Genomic DNA, 22,366 nt, shown 5'->3' with positions numbered 1-22,366 from the left:
TAAGGATGAGTGCTTGAGACTTAGGCACTAGCATAGCATATCTTCTGATAGCCAGCATCTTGTATTTGTATCAAAATGAGAGGAAATCTGCTGTAATTTTTTCAGGTGACATTTATAATTGTGCCAAGAAAAGACCCTAGGTGTATTCTAAACCTCTCTTTCCCTGATCCTCGAATTAACTCTCAAACCCTTTTCATTTTGAATCACTGATTATTGCATATCATAACATGTAACTGCTCTTAAAGAATGATAACTAGCATGATTGCTATGGTAGTTAGGTTTTATGTAGCTGAAAACTCCTAAGTTAACTGCTTATAGAAAAAAGGATGTGCACAAAGTGCACTCGGTCCTCTGAATCATCTTTAGCAAGGTTTTCAATGCACACACCTTGAAGATAAATTGACAAGATATGAACTAAATAATTGGATGATAACATGAGCAGAAAATTAACTGGTCTGTCAGGCTGAAATGGTGATGATCAGCAGCACAAAGTCCACCTGGCAGTCCACTCATGGCGTCCCTCGGGGATCTATAATGAGGTGAATATAGTGTTTATTAGCGATCTGAATGATGGGATAGAGTGATTAGAGTACTCCCTCCATGAGTCCATGGAAAATACTAAATGGGATGAAGAAACATGCACTGGATAGGAGGGCTGCTGTGTGAAGGCACCTCAACAGGCTGGAAAAATGGGTTTAAAAAATCCTCATGGAATTCAACAAACATAAATACAAAGTCTGTTGTAGAAAAAGTCCTGTGATTCTGGTGGACAAACAAAGCTAGTTTAATTTTGAGGTGAAGACACCAGCTGAAACAAGGTGATTCACCTCCCTCTCCTTGACATTGGTGGGACTGCACTCAGAGACTGCATCCAGTTTTGGGCACTCATGTACCAGTGCTGGATGCAGTGAAGCAAGTCCAGTAAAGACCGCTCAGATGCTCTTGGAGCTGGATCATATGATACATGAGATGAGGAGAAGCTAAGACAGCTGGCCCTATTCAGTGTTGAGAAGAGTAAACCAAGGAGAGACTGCTGCCTGTAACTTCCTAACGGGAGAGCAGAGAAAAGATGAAGTCAAATGCTTTCAGAGGTGTAAAGTGGACGGGAGGGGAATGACAAGATGCGTTGCAATATGGGAAATTGAAACAACATAAGGAAATAAAATTTTATTGTGAAGACAGTCAAACACTGGAACAGGTTGCCCGTGGAGGCTGTGTAATCTCTGTACTTGGAGATACAAAAAATATCCTAAATATTTTGCACTAAATAGATGAGATCTGAGAAGAAGCCTAGACAAGATGACCTGTGGAAGTGCCTTCCAAACTACAAGATTCTGTATGTCTATGGTCCATATGAATAATTCACATTGAAATGCCCAGCAAATTACTGTCAGTGAAGACCAAACACTGACCCATAATTTGAATGTGTATTTTTCACACATACAATCAGTTCCCAGGCTATATATATTTAATCTAAAAGAAAGGTCAAAGAAGAAGTGAGTTTGCTGGATAACAAGCCTTTCCAACGAAGACGTGTTTGCCTTTTAAGAATGTACCCACTAACACTGGGTAAGGGATAAGAAAAACAACAACCACAACAACAAAACAACCCTTGTTAGTTAATACCAAACTCTAACATTGGATAAGATACTTTTATACCTCAATATATGGCACAAAAGCTCTGCAACACTTAACACCTTAGTATAGTGTGAAATGGCTTTACACTAGCAGTGTTGTCAACAGAGACAAGTGATATTGGTCTGGATAATATGTATGTTTTGCTTTCTAGCTTTAACCTTGGAGTTACCTCCATTGTTTTTCTATGCCCAAAGAATAATGCTCATCCTGAATGAAACATTACGTCTTACTCCTCAATGATTCTGAATGAGTTTCTATATCCAGTGCTAGCATATAATCCTCTCTACAAATGTTTTGATCTAATCAAGGTATTTCCAATATCCAGGAAATTTTGCATTCCCTGATTTGACATTAAATAGACTATGGAAGAAAGACTGCTGCCAAGAACAAAGGATATAAAGCTGAAGATAGGCAAATGTTTTCTGTCTTTACAAGAACCAAAGAGTTTTCTCATATTTTTTTTACTACAGCAGCCAAACTGACACAAAATGACAAGACACTCTTGCTGTGAAGATGTTTGTCTCGATGCCCTACAATCTGTAAGTAAAACCCCGAGATTTTTGAGGCACTGTTTAGTACTGTTTCTTTAGAGAATGAGCATCTACAGAACTGTGAATATAACTTGGCTAAACAAGAGCAATAGATTGGCAGCTGATAAGCCAGCTAAGTTAACCTTGCTAATCAGCAAATCTTGCCACATATTCAAAATCCTAAAGAAAAAAAATATCATCTAACTCTTGAATTATGTTAACTTTTCTTCATATAATAATGTAACTTTCTCATCATAATTGTGATTCCTTTCTTTTATCAGAGTGACTGTTTTCTGACATAATGGACTGGTTTACTGAAAATTACACATAACTAAACAATAATGATTTTCCTGTTAACTAAGCCATGATTTTTCTGCCTCAATTACACTTTGGCTGAACTTAATTTTTTAACTATATAAGAGTATAAAATAATAGCCAAACTAGATCAGACCGAAGCTTAAAGTTTTTTAGGGCTTTGAACTAGATTGGAAGGGGGAAGGCAGCAGTACCAGGCCAGTCAGGGATGAGAGGTGGGATGGCACACCAAAGCTCGAGGAGATGCGCAACAGTGTGATTCCTCAGACCCCGCCGTAAGGTGAATGGCACAATCAACCACACTTGAAGTGCTTCTATGCTAATGTGCACAGCATGAGGAAAAAGAAAGCTGAACTAGAAGCCTTGATATAATTGGCATTAGTGAAACCTTGGTGGGATGAATCCTGTGACTGGTGTGCCATGATCGATGGACACAGGTTATTCAGAAGGAATAGGCAGAGCATGAGAGGTGGGGGAGTGGCACTGTATGTAGCAGAGGGGCTGGAGTGCCTGGAACTGGCAGGTGGCGATAACAAAGTTCAGACTCTCTGGGTAGGGATTAAGGGACAGACTAATAAAGCAGATGTTGCTGTGTGTGTCTACTATAGGCCACCCAGCCAGGATGACAACACAGATGTCCTTATGACAACAGCCAGGATGACAACGCTCTTGTCTTTATGGGGGAAAGCTTGCCAGATGTCAACCGGGAATATCACACAGCTGGTACAAACAGGTCTAGAAGATTCCTAAAGCATCTGGATGACAGCTTCTTGTTGCAGCTACTAAGGGAAGTGACCAGGAAAGCTGCTTTTCTAGATTTGATACTCACTAACAGAGAGGGTCTTATGGGAGAAGTGGTGACTGGTGGCTTCCTTACTCACCTAGTTGACAAAGGGATGCCTGTCAATGTGATATTCTTGGTCTTCAGTAAAGCTTTTAATACTGTTTCTCACAATATCCTCCTGGACAAGATGACCAGCATACAGCTGGATAAACACACAATGCAGTAGGTGAGTATTTGGTTGATGGGCCAGTCTCAAAGGACTCTAGTAAATGAAGTTATGTTGGGCTGCTAACCAGTCACTAGTGGGGTTCCACAGGGATCCGTCTTAGGGCCAGTACTCTTCAATGTCTTTATAAATGATTTAGATGCAGGATTTGAGGGAATACTAAGTACTTTCACCAGTGATACAAAATTGAGAAGAGCTGTCGATGGTCTCGAGGGCAGAGAGACCCTGCAGAGGGATCTGGACAAATTGGAGAACTGGGCAATCACCAACCACATGAAGTTCAACAAGGGCAAGTGCTGGACTTTGCACCTGGGACACAGCAACCCTGGCTGTACATACAGACTGGGAAACGAGATGTTGGAAAGCAGCTCTGCGGAGGGCCATCTGGGAGTTCTGGTCAACAACAAGTTGAACATGAACCAACAGTGTGCCCTGGCAGCCGAGAGGGCCAACTGTGTCCTGCAGTGCATCAAGCACAGCATTGCCAGCTTGGTGAGGGAAGTGATTGTACTCTGTCCTGGTGCAGCCTCATCTGGAGCACTGTGTGCATTTCTGGGCACCACACTATAGAAAAGATATTAAGCTACCAGAGATTGTCCAGAAGAGGACTACTACCTTGGGGAACGGTTCAGAGAAGAAGCCATAGTGGCTAAAGTAATTTGGTTTGTTCAGCCTGGACAATACGAGACTGAGGGGATGTCTCATAATGGTCTACAGCTTTGTCACAAGGGGAGGAGGAAGGGTGGGGCCAATCTCTTGTCTCTGGTGACCAATGACAGAACCCAAGCGAACGTCAGAAAGATGTGCCAGGGAAGGATTAGGTCAGACATTAGGAAAAGGCTCTTCACCCAGAGGGTAATGTAGAACCAGAATAGGCTCCCCAGGGAGGTAGTCACAGCCTCAAGCCTGGTAGTATTCAAGAATCTACTAGTCAACACCTTCAGACACACGGTGTGAACTGTAGCATTGTCATATGGAGGGGGAGGAGTTGGACTTGATGATCCTTGTGGGTACTTTCCAACTCAGGACATGCTATGTTTCTATGACTCTAATGATATCCAACAACAGGTGCTTAAGGAAGAACACAAGGAAAAGAACAAGCACAAAGCATTTAAGCAACTTGAGAGGATCTCTCAACCAGAGTCAGTGACTTGGTATTTAATAGCCCTTGAAAGATTATTTTTCCAGGAACTTTGATTGTTTTTTGAACTTTAGAGAACATTGAACTTCTTCAGTATCCCATGGGAAAGAGTTTACAGCATGACAAATTTAATTCAAAGATTAAAATGTCTGGCCTTTCTAAAGGCATGAGTCTCAAACCCCTCGTTGCTGACTCTCAGACAGGGCTGCATATTCATCAAATGTATTCTACAGTTGAATACTACCTCAGAGCTTTAATTGTTGATCCACTGGTACCAGTGAACTGCAGTATATAAATGAAGTGAGGACAGTAAAACCCAGGAAGTTTAATTACTAAAATGGAAAAAAACCAACTCCAATAGCAACAATTGTATCTTTCTTATAAGTTTTTTGAGTTTTTTTTTCAGTTATTAACCAAAATCTACAGGGTTTTCCTGATAATTGCTGAAATCTAGCCTAAGATTTTTAAATTAACAGCATATTGAATTTTGGGTCCAGTTCAACTAATTGACTGACTGTATCATGTCAGATCATGTGAGAGCTACTGTGAAGTAGAAACCAGAAAATTTGATGGTTGGGCTTACTTGGAATTTTGATTTGGTAAAATATGACTTCAGCGCTGATGTCTTCTCTGTAGCTCTTGTATTTATTGTTAAACTTCTGCTTAATTACATTGCTGTATCAGACAAAGAATTTCCTTTATACTTTCACATTAAATGTTGCCACGTATAATCATCAGAAGCATCTAATTTACTCTATAAACCTTTCAATAGACTCTGACTTGCTCTCATCAGAGGCTATAACGTAGTTAGTTTTTTTTAAGGTGAAGTGTTTAGACAATTTATATGTGAGACAGGAAATAAAGACACATTGAAAGATTGAGTAGAAGTGTCTCTAACAAGCTTTTATTGAATAAAGGAAAATAACTGTGTAATTTTCTTTCTTCTCTCTCTTCTAAATCAAATGGAAGAAAAATGAAGGAAAGAGGCATTGCTACTTTAAGATATGGTCATGAATTACTACATCTTATCAAGTCTTTCCTGCTTCACACTGTTTAATAATCTGATTTTGACATTATTAGAAAAAGTTGAAAGGCTTTGAGCTGACCTAACAGTGCAGTGCTTTCAAAGTTTTCTGGGCTTGCCTTGGTTGAAGTTGATTTAGGCTTGTTGAAGCTGTGATTTTCTAGACGTTAAATACATAGCTTATTTTAGTTTAGCCATGTGAATGTTGTGTATTGTGAGAGGCTCAGCAAGCCTATGCAACCATTAACAGGCACTAGTCCTACATGTAATACAGATTTGGGATTGGGTTTGGATTTGGATTATAAGAAATGTTTGTATAGCTGTAGCTAACATATAATAGCTGTTACTTGACCATCTGCAGTAACAGTAAGACTCGTAAGACAAATCATATGGAAAGACCATATTAAAAATACCCTTTAAATTGTTAAAAACCAAATAAATAAATATATTTTATTTTATGCTCCATTGAATCAAAATATCTTTGGGTACCAAAGTACCAGTAGCACCAGTTTTTTCTCAGGTAGGAGGGTGTTATGGCATCAATCAGTATCCCCAGCTCTTTGCCAAGAGGAGTTCAAAGGGCATGGTGATCCTCAGTCATCAAATCTGTTTGGGTCTATTTTTAAGTTTTCATACCCTGTTTTTTTCTCACGGACTCCCCAGGAAATTTTGCAAGTTGCAGAATATCCTCACTTAGCTAGAACTGACATAAACATTTTTTTTTTTTTTTCTTCTTTTTGTCTGTGCTTTTTTTTTTTTTTCATACTGACTGCCTAGTGATATTCTTCACTGATGAATCTTGGTAAAACCACTTTACTCTGCTTGAGGAAGAAAACAGTTTTGAACCTTAGGACTTAGATAATAGCTGAAAGTGTGAACATAACACAAAAGGAATACATAACAGAAAGTTTATGAAAGTTTAGTAACTGTGTTGTTAACAATGCTTTTCTGTGATAATTACATAATTTGAACTTTCGTAACTGTATCAGTAGCAGTAATTGTTGTGTTTGGATTAGAAAATTAGTGTTTTAATTAGACTAATATTAAGCTCTTGTCTTTTTTATGTCCTTGCACCCATAGTAACTTATTGGGTGCAATATTTACTGCAAGTGTATAAAGACAGAATGTTTCTTAGGCCTTATGAAGGCCAGCTTCTCATCTCTAACCCCCGTATGCTAATTTCATTACAATATTCATAGTTACTTTAAGGCAGACTTTGTCAGAGAAAAATGTACTCAGTTCATCCAAACTGGAACTGCAAGATACTTCTGTGCTATGTTTTGTTGCTTATGTTCAGGCTTGAATCCAATATTTTCAATGTGCTTTGTCCACCCTGACAACAGGACAGTCCCCACATTAGTTTGTCTCTCAGGGAACTGGAAGTTTTCCCACACTTGTGTAAAAGTTTGGAATAAACTGTACACCCGGATAATAGAATTGAAAATCTAGCTAAAACTATGAATTAGAAAACCACAAGGGTGGTTTCATGTAGTGATTCAATTCCTCTCTTTTGAATCTCTAACCAGCTCCAGAAGGTATCTAGAATCAATAGTAAATGTTTTAAAACACAAAAGTCTCTAGGTGCTCAACTAGAACCACTTCCATCTGGAGAAGCAGATGCACATTTCACAATCAAATTGCAATTGGATATAAAATGAAGATACCCAGGAAACAGTGTTAGGAACCGCAAATTTCTCATACCTCACATAAACAGCTTAAAAGTTATTCTAACATAAAAACTAGACATTGTGTCCCATCGGCTGTTTATCCTCTGACAGCAGACAGGAATTCTTGTTGTGGGGAAAGTGTGTGAAACAGGAAAACCAGAGGATGATAATTTCAGTGATTCAAACTCTGTACAGCTGTCCATTAGTAGACAAGAAGCTTCTTGAACTTTATGTTTTCTAGTAGAAGTGATTTATTTTGGTTTTCTGGGTTCCCCACTTTGTAATTGTCTCTCTGATCACTGCTTAGTTGCTGTTAATTTGTTTGTTGTTCAAATAGTCATTAGCTAGAAGTCCTAATACTAACCTCTACAGTTCGAAAAATCCTGAAAAGAAGCCTTAAAACAAACAGACTAAACATTTTGCCCTGCCTATTGTAAGCCCCAACTGTACGGTTATAATTTTGTTTTCTGCAGTACAGATCTGAAAACTGATAATATGAAGAACTGAATACTCAGTTATTTCATTAAATCAAATATTAAGACTTAGGTTACACAATAAATGATAGGTATTTTCTTTGCATACATCCAGTAATATAAAAGGTACAGAGACACAATGAAAAAAAGATAATTTTACGGATTAATAGTTCTATTAGTACAACAATGGAGTATAATAAAAATCTCCTGACTATGAATTATCAGGGTCACTTTCCTTCTGTAACTACTTTCAAATTTTGCCTTCCCTGTTAAAAAAAGTGTATTGCTTATTTGAATCAGCTGTTTTAAGGAATATTGTAGTGAAGACAAACCAGACTGTAGCTTACACATATGATACCAACTTTAAATAAGCATGAGATTTGAACAGAGTTGACTTACACTGTTAATTGTACTATAATAAAATGGCAAAACACAGCTGATTTTAAATCATAATTGCACTTCTAAAGAAAACAAAGTCTTATCAAACACTTTTTACAGTGTAGATGGATTTTTTCATGATCTTTACACTTTTCCTTCAATTTTAGCTCAAGTTTACTCTGCAATATGTTTTCATTCTCCAATTTGCAAGTTTCTGGCATACAGAAACTACAAATGAAAAAAAAAACCATATTTCTGTTTCTCTTTCGTATAAGATTCTAACATTCTTCTGTGTATGTACAGATTTGAGAATAGATTCACATTATTTCTGAAATTCTGTGGAACAACTTTTCCTTGTGAGAAACTTGGATATCAATTCTTCTCCGTCAGCTAACCAACCATGATGATTATGGTGGTGACAGAAAAAAATATTGCATGTTTGCTGAATGACCCTGAATAAGAACCCAAATTATTAGCACAGCTGTGTTTTAGTGATGAAACACTAAAACATAGGTGAAACATCAAAACTGTTTCACCTATGGAATCAACATACCCATCAGTGTTCTATTCTCCCATTTCAGTGGGCAAAGTCTCACTCCATAGAATTGCTTAGCCTTGAACAACCCAAGTGCATCAATTGCCAGATTTATTAATTTCCTTCTTTTTTTTTTAATTAACACAAATCTATTCCATGTCTTAACAACACCACAGCAATTGTATTTTACATTAGAGGAATTGTTTCTTTTGTTACTTCAGTACTTTAACCTATTTAAATACTTCCCACCATTTCATGCTGAAATAAGTGGCATCACACCTGCCTATCACTAACCACTAATCGATATTTGATATTATTGATAAGCAGACTTTAACCAAACCAAAAAAATCCCCAAACAAACAAACAAACACCACATATCAAGTATGTGATTTGTGTTGTCTTCACAAAAATTAACCTCTAGGGAAGTCCTTTGAAATTTGAATGCCAAATAATATGGTCATCAGCCCTGTATAATTAAAACTAGAAATATCAGATTGCTGTCAGGCTAAAATGAAGGTGCTTAGTGTCCATTCTACTTTGATTCATCCCATAGACACCTATAGACAGCTTTTAGAAACCTCACTTTGACTATTTAGCAAATGAGAAATCTCGTATCTACTCTAAGGCATAGGGTGTATCTGGACATACAGGATCCTATGGGCTTTCTAAAAAGACTCTTTCTGCATAGAGCATGTTTACAGCACTATTTACAGGCCTGATGGTTTTAAAGAAAAAGTCATGCAAACCCTTTGTGAGGATATTCTCAGTGAATTCCTCAAAACACTGTGAGGCATAGCTGTTAACCCTTGTTGGCATAAGTGTATTGATGGACTAGGCCTGAGTAACAGTGTAAAACTTCATATTGATTTTTTTTTTTTCAAGATTGTAAAGTGGTGCTAGCCACACAATAAATTAAAAAGTCATTTCAGAATATAATAATTTTTCTTCATACTTTCTTTCATAACTATGAAGAAGCAAGAGACCAGATCTATATATCTGAATCAAATGAACAGGATCTACTCAATAGGTGATTAATAGATGTAGTCAGAATGACATAAGGTGTATCTGAAGCCATTTTTTTAATACTATTAGCTGTCTAAAACACTCTTCAACATCTTGTAATTTTAAAAAGAAAATGTGATTTGAAAATATGTTCTCTGATAGAGTATTAGTATACTTTTATGCATAGTTTTACAGAAGGAAAAAAAGAGACAACAGACTCAAGACAGTTGTATAATTTTTATTAATTTAAGAATAAAGTTGAACACTGAAAAAGTTACTGAACACTAAAAACATTCTTAGAAATTCAAATCTGAAATTTTAGAAACAATTATATATTGCGAACTTTGATTGACTTTCCATTCAAATTACTTATTCTGCCTTTTCATCCTTTGATAACCCAGGTACATTTTGCAAAACTTTGTTGCCACCCTCAATTTCAGCTGGATGAAGTAAGAATAATGGTGAAGTTTTGAAAAATAGTTTTATTTGACAAATACTCCAGAAAACCCTTAGAAATAATTTTTAAAAATTGGTTGTATGCTTAATAAGTTATAGGTTGTTAATATCCTTAATCTCTGTTTATTTCTTTGTGCTGGATATTGATGTTGTGGCGTATGATGTTTTCATCTGATGTGCCAAGTTTACTATAAGGTGCTAGAAGCCTTGAAGGATAAAAAATATGTGGAGAAAAATCGTAAATTATGTGTGATCTTTGTGATCCAATACATAGATGTCTGTTCTATGTGACTGTACTGAATATCAATGCAAAGCATGGATATATTCTGTCAAATTAAATAATGCTGATTTAAAAAAACAAAACAAAACAAAACAAAACAAAACAAAACAAAAACAAAAAAAACCCCACAAACTAGTAACTATATTTTTCCTTTTTTTTTTTTTTTAATTAAATTAACATCTGTTTCTTCTTTGATTTACTTTATTTCATTTTGTTTTCCTTCTCAGTATACAACTCACTCACATTTTGACTTTGTAATATCTAAATTAAGTATTGGAAATCTTCTGAAATCTATTAGTTCATAGGTAGGCAATAAGCAGGTACAAGAAAGGCAAATACCATGAGTGTCAGAGCAGCAGTTGAATAAAAATGTGCTGTATACTTCTGTACAGTGATCCAGGACCAGGCTCTAACATGATAATCAGACTGAATAAGGCCATCTTAAAACCAGTAACAGAATAAACGGTGTGTTAGGATAATAGGGTGCTGACAGGATAGATGCCCTGCAGCAGATTCTCTCTTCTCTTCCTGGCAGATTTTGTAATGGAGAATTAAGCATTGTCTACCTCAGGCTTACTCAGTCAGGATGTATTTCTGCAGATGAAGTGGCTGATATGGCAGGTAAAGGCGCAGGGATAAGTCTTATAAAGCCTTAGTGCTTGCAGGCATGAATCCCTGCACACTGAGCAGGCAGGGCCAGTGCTGAATTCTCTAGACAGCAACAAATAGAAAAGACTATGTAGGTATAGAACAATAGTTGGTAGAAAAATAAGTCAAGCACTATACTGTAGGGTCTGGTGTTTCTATTGAGAAATGAGTCCCTTAGGTGTCTGCAAGGAAAAACATCAATATGCAAATGTGCTTTGGAAAGCTTAGTACACTGGAAAAATACACACAAAAAATAGGTCTGGCAGATTCAGTACTATACAAAAGCTCATTCACTAGTAACAGGGCTAATAATAAAGAGAAGACAAGTAAACGATAAATCAGAAAAAGCAAACAGTAAGGATGACACGTAGTTACATGTCTTTTAAAATTTCCTGTATGGATCTCACACAGACAAATAAAAAATTGCCCTCTCGGGCAAAATGTATTTTAAAACTTTTAGTTTAACAGAATACAGCTTTATAAACATACTTCTATTGCAAACCAGGTAGGATTCAGTGATTCAGCTAATCTTATAAATGAACTTTTTCTATGTGCTTATTGACAGCCCAGAAATTAATAAGGGTTTAATTAAAAAAAAAAAAAAAAAGAAAAAATCACAATATGAACATTATTTTACACTAATGCATCTTTATGGCTTGCTGGAAGTAACGTCACAATTTTTAGTAAGCAGTCCCATGAATGCTGGAACAAATGATGTGTGATTTTATGGATTAGCAATTATCTGGTAATTAGCTTTGTGTCTAGGAAGGAGCAAGCATCAATCAAGACTAGTTACTGCTATTGGGGTAATTTTAAGAGATCTCTCTGAGCATTCTTTTTTTGTCCAGTGGTGGCTGTGCTTACACTATCGTCTTTATCACAATCAGACCATACTGAGATTATTTTTCCCATACTTTCTCACTTACATTCATGAAAGATATAAAAATGCAATAATCGCTGTAAATCTTATATTTATGTACATTTTATAAACTCATTGGTAATTTGGATGTTAAGTGCTATATAATTCTTGTTATCTTGTCATCTCTGTCTTTCACACACGGAGTATAAGCTTAAGACAGAAAGTGATTTTCTTTTACTTTAACTGAAGATGAATGTTTGTTCTGGGTGCTTCTCTTACTTTCTTCCTTTAAGGGAATTCACAGACTTTCCCTATTCCACATAAAACAGCTAATGGAACTTTAAGAGCATCTGATAGATTATTTTTTTATAGATGTTTTAGAAGCTACCAATTAGTCTAAAAGCACCTCTCTTATCTTTCAGTGGAGTATTGTTTTTCCTGAGGTAATTTATCTCAAAAAGTGTTCTCTGAATTTATGTGCAATAATCTCATCATATTTTCTGAATTCGGAGGTAGTTTCCTTGGGAATATTGTATTTTAACCAGTAGAATCACTGGTACTAAGTTTCATCTATCCTGCGATGCTTGACTCAATAAGCTCTGGTGGCTGGGGACAAGTGTCCCACCAAACTCTATGTGAGGTGTGTGGGCTTGTAGTCACTGGTGAACTCCAAGTTGGACCAGCAAGGGAGTAGGAAGCTCCAGGTCTGGGCAAGGGTACCAGGCAGGCAAAGGGTCTGTGCTGTTATTTGAGGGGATTCACAAATGAGGGGTGGCTGTGGGATGAGCGTGAGTGCTGCATGTTTGCTGGTGAGCATCAAGCTCACCCAGCTGGTGAGCTGGGAACCTGCCGACCCTTGTTAGTGCCTTCTGTGTATATGTGTGTGTCTGGGAAATGTGCTCAACTTCAGTACTGATTGAACCTGCAAAGGGGAAGGCAGCGACTGCATCTTTCAGACTGGGCAGAGACCCCGGTTCCCCAGGCACCAAGCTGGGCTCCAGCAGCCAAGCAGGAATAGTTCCTTCTGCTGCAGCAGGCAGTAGCTGCTTTAAATCACCTTTAACATTCAGGGTATAAGGAACATTTGAGAAAGTAATTTTTTGTTACAGCTATGGATACCATCCCCTAGACTGTAAAAGTGATTATCCATGAATTTCCCACTGATTGTAAAACCACAATATAAGTACAATTCTTTCTAAATACAAGGTCTTTTATGAGTGGTAATTTCATTTTTATTTAGCTACATAGTCAATATTAGCCTCTGCTTTCATCTGTAAAACTTCATGTATGGTTTGTTGTTTCCTGGTTATTACGGCTAGCAACCTCAGTTCTTTTATAGTCCAATTTAGTCCAAAAATGCTACAAGAAATCATGAACATGAGAATTAACAGTTGCCTCGAAGAGGTTGTTTCAATTCAACTTGGATTTAGGGAGTTCAATAAGACTTTTCTTGAAGTGTAACTCTTTTTATTTTTAATATGAATATTGCTAAATAAATTATATTCAGAAGTGCTGAATTTTTATGGGATTCTGAATTGACTATATCTTTGAGGTGGATGTTCCTGGGCCATTCCTTTACACTAAGCTCTGCAAAGGAAGGCAAAAGTCTTTTACATCAAAAAGAAAAGTTTTATTAAAAAAGAAGAATTCTTAACTTTATAAAAACAATCTCAAAGGACCAGGAAGAAAAGAATAAGAGTGAAAAAGGGGTTATATAGTGTTTTCTTAAACTTTGCATATGTCCCTTGTTGTTGTCTTTGCTTCCAGACATTGCTTTCATTAGCCTTCTGACTTCCCTAGTTGAAGCAACTCTGCACTGTCCCCTAATTTTATTTTTTTTTTATCTCTGAAGCATAGGTATTTGCTGCTTGGTCTAGTTAAGTTTCTTGTGGGTTATCTTGGCTGTATTTATAGGCAATGTGCTGATTTTAGTTATTGGACCTACTGTGTTAGCATGGGAAGTTACTGGGGGGTTGTGGAAAATTACAGCCGATGGGTGTAAGAACAAAGCACAGGAACTGGTGGTTTGGCAACAGTATCTTGTTATAGTCGCGCGAAGCTTTCCTAACACGAAAGGCATGTAGTTACAAGGACCTAAGATAAGATATGCATGCTTTCTTACTAACCTATCATGAGCTCAGCTTTTGTAATATGTATGAGCTAATTAGTTGGTATACCAATCAGTATAATCCACGATAGTAGTTGTAATGTATGTAACAGTATAAAAGGATTGTGTAGAGAACAATAAAGTGGACACTTTGCTTGCATCAAGTTGCGTCCCCGTCTCTTCATCGCGGCAAATGGTGCCCCCCGACGTGATCTTTGGTGAAGACTCCGCCGGAGGCTGATAATCACCTATCTGGTGGCGTGCTGCGAGTCCCGCAGAACTGGGAACGCTGCTACAAGGAGCAGGGAAAAGCCGGCTACTGAAGTCATCACCCCCGTCTGGAACGAGAGGTGAGCTGCGGGAAACTAGCAAAATGGGGAATCAGGCGAGTTCCCCTGAAAGAGACGTTTATGAGCTAATGAAAGCTTTACTTAATAAGCATGGGGGAAAAACCCTTTCGGGTCAGGACCTCAAGCTGATCCTTAAATGGGTCCAGGTTAAGATCCCTACAGTTACTGCTTCTTCGATTTTTACCCGGGAACTTTGGGACGATGTAGGGGTGAAATTATGGGATGCAGCTACCTCTGGAGATGAGGAAGCGCAACATATGCTCCCACACTGGAGAAAAATTTTTGAGACTGTGAAAGCGCAAGAGCAGAGCCAGCAAGGTTCTGAAGGGGAGACAAAGCCCTCTGCACCATCATTACCGTCACCACCCCCCTTGGCCTGTGCAGCGGGGTATCCCCCGGAGGATGATCCCTTTGATCCCGGACCTGTTGATCCCGAAAAAGAACCCGATCTTTTCCCTCCTGATCCTCATAATGTCTGGGGAGAGATCAAACGCCAAGCCTTAAAGGAGGGGGAGTTAGAGATAGCAAGGACTATAGTAGCGCCTGTTATATATCAAGGAAGGGGGGGGGCGGCTCAATGGGAAGCATTGTCCTTCTCAGTGATTAAGGAGTTGCGTCGTACGGTTACCGAGCACGGGTTGTCTTCTCCTTATTTTGCAAGCCTTTTATCTTCTGTATTCGATACATATGTCATGACCCCACATGATTTAAAATCTCTCGCGCGATTGTTATTAACCCCGACGCAATATACAATGTGGGAGTCTCAATGGAGAACGGGGCTGCAGACAATTTTGTTGGGGTATGCGGGACATGCGAATGCTGCCCTAGCTGCCTTAACCATAGAACATCTTACTGGGACTGGGCAACATGCAGACCCGGCCGGACAGGCAAGGGATATCCCCCGAGAAGCCTTAGAAGCAGTCCGGGAGGAAGCGAAAAAGGCTTTATTGAAAGTTCCTGATTCTCAAAAGCCTCAGAAAGCGTTTACTAATATCACCCAAGAGCCCCGAGAGCCGTATATGCAATTTGTAGACCGCTTGAAACAAGCCTTAGATCGGCAAGTAGATAATACCGAGGCTCGAGATATCCTATTACTTAAATTAGCAGTGGAAAATGCCAACGCTGATTGCAAAAAACTTTTAAAATCGCTTCCAAACCAAAATCCTACTTTGGTTGAGATGATTGAGGCGTGTAACAGAATTGGCACTATGGATCATAAATATGAAGCGATGGCTGCTGCCTTTGCGGCCATGCGCGGACCTGTGGGAAACAGTAAGCAACAGAACTGTTTCGGTTGTGGGAAGCCAGGTCACTTTAAAAGAGATTGTCGCAGCGCCGGGGGGAAGAGACCCCCAGCACCTGGTATTTGTCCCAGATGCCAGAAGGGACGGCATTTTGCAAACCAATGTAAATCTAAATATGATGTGAATGGGCATCCCATACCGGGAAACCGGCAGTGGAGCGCGAACCCGCGGCGCGTGCAGACACAAGTTCCGCGGCCAGCCCCAACGCCCCTGCAAGCGCGGGGGGAGGAGCGGGGGACCGGAGGGTTTCCAGTCTCTCTCCCGCAACAGCAGGGAGCGCCGGCCTGGACTTGGCAACCGCCCACACAGTAACGCTGCTTGATTCCTCTGTTCACTTACTGTCTACCAAAGTTGCAGGCCCTTTGCCTCCTCAAACGCAGGCTTTATTATTGGGAAGATCATCCGCCACCCTGTCAGGGCTTTTTGTATTGCCTGGAGTAATTGATCCTGACAGTAATTCCGAAATCAAAATTATGGCTTGGACCCCATTTCCTCCTTGCACAGTACCAGAGGGAAGTCGTATTGCTCAATTGATACTGATCCCTAAGGAAGACTATGTCTCAATCCCTGACCAAATGCTCCCACGGAGACAGGGAAGCTTTGGGTCTACGGGAGAACCACTAATTTTATGGGCTCAAGCCATCTCACAAAAGCGTCCTATATGTCAATGTACCCTCATTTGCAGAGGTCAGCAAGTCGTGTTGAGTGGAATCATTGATACAGGTGCAGATGTTACCGTTATTTCTCAAGCGAAGTGGCCTTCTAGGTGGCCTTTAGCTGATATCTCTCAGACGTTAGCAGGGATTGGGGGGTGCGGAGCTAGCCGCCAAAGCGCAGAAATGATACAAGTTCAAAATTCAGAAGGACAAGTTGCCTCAGTCAAACCGTTTATCTTACCAGTGCCTATGGTCTTGTGGGGGTGTGATGTGTTGTCTCAGTGGGGGGTGTCTATCCAGACACATTTTTAGGTGGGGCCATTGAGGGGCGTGAAACCCTAAAGTTAACCTGGAAGACAGACACTCCTATTTGGATTGATCAATGGCCCCTGCCACTGGAAAAACTTCACGCCCTCCAAGAAATAGTTAACGAACAACTATCTATGGGACATATTGTACCCTCAACGAGTCCTTGGAACTCGCCTATCTTTGTTATTAAAAAACTGACTGGCAAGTGGCGCTTGCTCCATGACCTCAGAAAAATTAATGACGCTATGGAAGATATGGGGGCCCTGCAGCCTGGGCTTCCATCACCTACCATGATCCCTCGAGATTGGCATTTAACCATCATAGACCTCAAAGATTGTTTTTTCAACATTCCATTGCATCCAGATGATGCCCCTAAATTTGCCTTTTCTGTACCAAGCGTCAACATGCAAGCTCCTTTGCAAAGATACCAGTGGGTTGTGCTACCGCAGGGAATGAAAAATAGCCCTACAATATGTCAATGGTATGTAGCAAAGATACTTAGTCCTGTTAGAACTGCAGTGCCTGCTGCATTGTTATATCATTATATGGATGACATTCTAGTGGCAGCACAGCACCATGAAGTCATGGAGGAAGCTGTAGCCCTTGTCGTGGCTGCTGTAAAATCAGCAGACCTCTGTATTGCACCAGAAAAAATTCAAAGAATGCCACCTTGGAAATACTTAGGATGGCGTATAAGGGCTCAGACTGTTACCCCGCAACCCTTACAGATACAGGCAAATGTAAAGAACTTACATGATGTACAAAAACTGCTGGGTACAATCAATTGGGTCAGACCATTGTTAGGAATCAGTAATGCGGACCTTCGTCCCCTATTCGAAATGCTTAAAGGAAGCTCGGATTTAAACGCTCCGCAAACTCTTAGTCCTGAAGCCATAGCTTCCTTGCATAAAGCTGCAACAGCAATTGCCTCCAGACAAGCGCATCGATGGGAACCAGAATTGCCTTTTCAATTAATCATCCTTAATCCTGCTAGACAGCCTTATGCGCTTATTTTTCAATGGGACTGCCAGAAAACTGACCCTTTACTAATCATTGAATGGATTTTTCTGCCTAACCAAGCCACAAAGACAATTTCTACCCAACATGAGATGTTTGCATCTTTAATCATCAGGGCCAGACAGCGATTACTTACCCTGGCAGGCACGGACTTTGCCCTCATATGTATGCCAGTAACAACTGTTTACCTGCAATGGCTACAACAACAATCAGATGCACTAGGTATAGCCCTGACTGGCTATGCAGGCCAACTCACTTCTCATCCGCCTTCTCACAAGCTGTTAAGCATTGATTTTCACCTTTTACCTGTTCCAAAGCGGAGTGACCAGCCTTTACAAGCCCTTACTGTATTCACAGATGGGTCTGGCAAATCTCACAAGTCTGTTATCCTTTGGTGGGATGAACATCGGGAACGGTGGAGCTCAGATGTAGAGACTGTACAGGGTTCTCCTCAAATAGTAGAATTATCTGCAGTTGTTCGAGTGTTTCGAAAATGGTCTGCCCCTCTCAATATAATCACTGATTCTGCTTATGTTGCAGGAATTGTTAGCCGAGCAGAAGCTTCTGTGCTACGGGATATTTCTCATGCGGCACTGTTCAATCTGTTACAAGAACTCATTTTCCTGTTAGATTCCCGCCTTCATCCTTATTTTATTATGCATGTCCGATCTCACACTTCTCTACCTGGTTTTATTGCAGAAGGGAACCGACAAGCGGATTTGCTTACGCTACCGGTGCAGGTGTTACCAGATCGATTAGCGCAAGCTCGACTCAGCCACTCCTTTTTTCATCAAAATGCTGCAGGCCTTACGTTTGTTATTAAAACAAAAAGGGGGAATAGGGGCTGCTACACCAGAGGAGCGCTTACAGAAAGCCTTGTATGTTTTTAATTTTTTGAATTGTTCCCTGTTAGACAGCAATCCTCCAGTAGTTCGTCATTTTAGCACAAACACCCTTTTTGAACCCAAGATTAAGCCGCCAGTATTGATCCGGGACCCCGAAACAGGTAAAGTGATGGGACCCTATCCCCTTGTTACATGGGGTAGAGGCTATGCTTGTGTTTCCACAGAGAGAGGTCCTCGCTGGATCCCGGCAAAGAACGTGAGACCCTTCCGAGAAACATTGCAACGGCAGTCTTCTGATAACGCTCCAGAACCTGCGTTCGATGAGGAGAACGTTGCTCCCGAATGAATTCCGTCTCAGAAACAGTACCACAGACCTGGGAAGTAAACCCCGATAAGTGGGAGGAAACAAAAAGGAGGTGTCGGAAAAAGAGAAACAGAAGGAATACTAAGAGCCTGCAGGAATGGGCCGAGTATTAATCTTTTTGTTAAGTACTATAAGCTTAGGCTTTAGCTTTGATTTACATCATGTTGACCCTCGTACTAATGTGTGGCTCACGTGGGCAAATCGTACCGGGACCACAGACTTTTGTCTGTCCCTGGCGCAAGTAAGCGATCCGTTTAGAACATGTTTAATTGGGTATCCATATGTACACCTAGACGATTTTCGAGGTTACGTTAACACCCCTGATTTGTCGAATGTACTCAATTCCTCATATTGGCAATGGAGGAGAAATAACAGTGACGGATGGTGTGTAAAAAGTAGCGACTGGCCAGTAGAGCAGGGAGCCATGCTCCAGCAAGGCTTAATTCAAAGGCTCAATTTCTCTAATCACTTACCATTTCAGGAACTGACACTTTGGGGCTCCTTCCCTCCACAGGGGGAATGGGAGAACATCTCAAATCGCGAAAATTGCTCTAATATGAGTCCGGAAATTCTTCCTGTTAACGGGACTGGAGTGGTCTATTTTGGTGATAGCTGGACTGGGTATTTGATTCGAGATGGTCACAAAGAGACATTAGATTCACTGATTCATTATCAAAACGTGTCAGGTAACTCTGGTCATTGGAACATTTCGATGAATACAGGGACTAGAGATGTGGCCAATATCACTGGACAGGTAAGGTTGCCAAAAGGCTATTTCTTGATTTGTGGAGATAGAGCATGGCCCGGAATTCCTTTTAAACCTGTGGGAGGACCTTGTTATATTGGGAGACTTACGCTGTTCGCACCTCATATGAGGGATATGCTTAATCGTTCCCTGAGCAATAGTACCAGATCAAAAAGGTCATTGCGACAATTACAACCAGATTGCGATGATCGCATCAATTTAGGGTCTTTAGGATCTACTGTAGCTCTGTCCCTATTTTTGCCTGGTGGAATGGCCGCAAGCAATTGGAATAAAATAAAACAATTGGCATGCTGGGCTGTCAAAGAATTTAACACGACCTCTGACATTTTGTCAGGATTAGCTCAAGATGTAGATAGCTTACGACATGTAGTCTTACAGAATCGTGCCGCCATAGATTTCCTTTTACTAGCCCACGGACATGGATGTCAAGAATTTGAAGGAATGTGTTGCATGAATCTATCTGATCACTCTGTGAGCATTCATAAACAGATTGCAGAACTACGAGAAAGGATTCACAATGTGCAGGAAGGAATGGATGGACTCGATGGGTGGCTAGCTTCTTGGGGAATTACAGGGTGGATAAAAGATTTACTTAAACAGGGAATTTTGATCCTTTTAGTAATTTGTGTATTATTACTAACGATTCCATGTATTTTGCAGTGCTTACAAAAGTCGATAACCGCTTCAGTAAATAAGATTTTTCTTGTACAAGCACAAGACCTCCCGAAAACTCCCAGTACAGAAGCAAGACGTCCTCGAACTGGTTGGGCGCCGACCTTGGGAAGAAGCAAATGTTTGAAAACAAAAAGGGGGAGATGTGGGTTATCTTGGCTGTATTTATAGGCAATGTGCTGATTTTAGTTATTGGACCTACTGTGTTAGCATGGGAAGTTACTGGGGGGTTGTGGAAAATTACAGCCGATGGGTGTAAGAACAAAGCACAGGAACTGGTGGTTTGGCAACAGTATCTTGTTATAGTCGCGCGAAGCTTTCCTAACACGAAAGGCATGTAGTTACAAGGACCTAAGATAAGATATGCATGCTTTCTTACTAACCTATCATGAGCTCAGCTTTTGTAATATGTATGAGCTAATTAGTTGGTATACCAATCAGTATAATCCACGATAGTAGTTGTAATGTATGTAACAGTATAAAAGGATTGTGTAGAGAACAATAAAGTGGACACTTTGCTTGCATCAAGTTGCGTCCCCGTCTCTTCATCGCGGCAGTTTCTCAGCCTTTGCATCATCTAAAGGATCCCACTCTTTGCTGAGACACCTTCCTGCTTCACAGAACCACAGAATCACAGAATGCTGGGGATTGGAAGGGACCTCGAAAGATCATCTAGTCCAATCCCCCCACTGGAGCAGGAACACCTAGATGAGGTTATAGAGGGAGGCATCCAGGCGGGTTTTGAATATCTCCAGAGAAGAAGACTCCATAACCTCCCTGGGCAGCCTGTTCCAGTGCTCTGTTAACCTCACTGTGAAGAAGTTTCTTCTCATATTTAAGTGGAGCCTCCTGTGTTCTATTTCGTACCCATGTCACCCAGTAGTCATTTTGTGATGGACATGGTATGCACTTCATTATGCCTTAAACAGCTGTCTTTTGCAACTTCTGGCAGAGAGGAATAGACAAGTGCTGTGGACACGGGACTTATGTCTTCCTTGAGGCCTCCCTATTCTTTGCAAAATGAAGGCACCATTAATGGTATTTCTTTCTTGAGCTCTGGAGCAAAGGCAGGGCCATTCAGAGATCACCAGTTAGAGGAAATTACAAATCACCAGCTACTCCTAGAGGATCAACCAATTCACTTCTGGGCACTTCTGAGATCACAGACCTTTTTCTGGGACCACCGACGCATTTCTGGAACAATGTCCTTAATTAACATGAAGAGCGAGCAGAGGGAAGAGATGAGCCACTCTCTCCTATCTCACATGAAAATGAACTAATGTGTAAAAAAACTTCTCACTCAGGACACAGGAGTGAAGTTTCATTGTACCCACCACCAAGAGAGCTACACAGATAGCTGCTGGATACACTGCCCCTTGGAGTGGTGAAATCTTACTTTTTTTCTGATATCTAAATCTATCTCTTTTCTCCTTTTCTCTAACTTTATTCTGGGAACATAAGGTTAATATGATTGTGATTTTTGTTGTTGAAGTCTTGTTAAGTTTTATGATACAGTTACAGACTTTTGCCAAGCCGCTATTCACTTTAATTCCACTGAATTTTTAATAAATTTGTAAGTAAGAGTTGTTCCTTCTGGTTGCTGCACAGAGTGTTCAGAAGTAAACTTGGCTCTCACCCCACTAAGTGGGACGAGACATATTTGAACTTCCTCTTCCCTATATACAGTATCTCAGCATCACAGTATCATGGTATCACAGTATGTTTGGGATTGGAAGGGACCTCAAAAGATCATCTAGTCCAATCCTTCTGCTGGAGCAGGAACGCCTAGGTGAGGTTGCACAGGAACATGACCAGACGGGTTTTGAATGTCTCCAGAGAAGGAGACTCCACAACCCCCCTGAGCAGCCTGTTCCAGTGCTCTGTCACCCTCACTGAGAAGAATTTTCTTCTCAAATTTAAGTGGAACCTCTTGTGTCCCAGTTTGAATCCATTACCCCTTGTCCTATCTTTGTTTGTCACCGAGAAGAGCCTGGCTCTATCCTCGTGGCACTCACCCTTT

The sequence above is a fragment of the Columba livia genome, chromosome 1 (genome assembly GCF_036013475.1).
Source record: "Columba livia isolate bColLiv1 breed racing homer chromosome 1, bColLiv1.pat.W.v2, whole genome shotgun sequence".
NCBI classification, from domain to species: domain Eukaryota; kingdom Metazoa; phylum Chordata; class Aves; order Columbiformes; family Columbidae; genus Columba; species Columba livia.
This window is presented reverse-complemented; position numbering follows the sequence as displayed.